We start from the raw sequence: 916 nt of genomic DNA on the forward strand, positions 1-916 counted from the left end.
ACAAAACGAAATAAAAACATGTCATATTTAACATTTTGTGCCCCTTTTGGCAATTCTAGGAAAATGGATTGCTGTATGGTGTTACTATGTTTATTTTGTTTTAAAAATTATTATTGATTATGAAATCCGGCTTTCTTGGAGTAAAGATGGATATATTCCATTTCACAATATAACATGTATTAATTTTTTTAGAAGTCAAACTTATACAAGTTTGATGAAGTTTTTAGAAGAAAATATCAATATCTGCAATACCAAATTTGTATCATTTGATCCATCACGAATACTATTTTCATGTTAGGTATTGAAAATATTTTATATTTTAGTGTATCCAAGCAAAAGAAAGATAGTTTTAGTGTATAATCATGGTCAAACATGTGAACGTTTAACTACCACGAAAATTGATGCATATCTCCATCCTGAATTACTTGTCTTATATTTATCTAGATACAGATGTATACCGAGATAATACCAACCTGTGAGTATGCATGGAGAAGGACTAGGATTGTCTCAACTAATATTCGACTCTTATTTTTTTCATCCGAAATTGTTCTCTCTTTCTCCTCCTATGCTTTCAGCTCACAACTCGTCACCACCGCTTGAATGGTTAGAAGAAGAAAACGCCATTGCTTTGACTAATTACTAACATTGTTAGACTCAAGTTGCATGTATTACTATTCCACTATACTTCCTCCGAAAAAAAGGCGCTCTAATCGTACTCGAGCCCTTAATCCCTCAATAGGGCTTACTTACCCGAGTCAATTCCTTCCTTCCTGTGCGAAAGCAAGGCTTCTTTCTCGACTTTACTTGAGTGCCATTTACTGAGCTATCTTTTTTTTTCTTCTGGCGAAAGCACATTTTATTATTTTACGGAAGCAGGATGAGAGGTCATTTCCTCAATCTGGGGAATAACAGTGAA

At 33.7% G+C, this 916-nt stretch overlaps 1 pseudogene; it reads right to left on the reverse strand.

The window, feature by feature from the left end:
- The window catches only part of LOC119361476, a 2,028-nt pseudogene extending 1,139 nt beyond the window's left edge, over positions 1 to 889 (reverse strand).
- Positions 890 to 916: the final 27 nt, after the last annotated feature.

Source organism: Triticum dicoccoides, chromosome 2B (genome assembly GCF_002162155.2).
Source record: "Triticum dicoccoides isolate Atlit2015 ecotype Zavitan chromosome 2B, WEW_v2.0, whole genome shotgun sequence".
Taxonomy (NCBI): Eukaryota; Viridiplantae; Streptophyta; class Magnoliopsida; order Poales; family Poaceae; genus Triticum; species Triticum dicoccoides.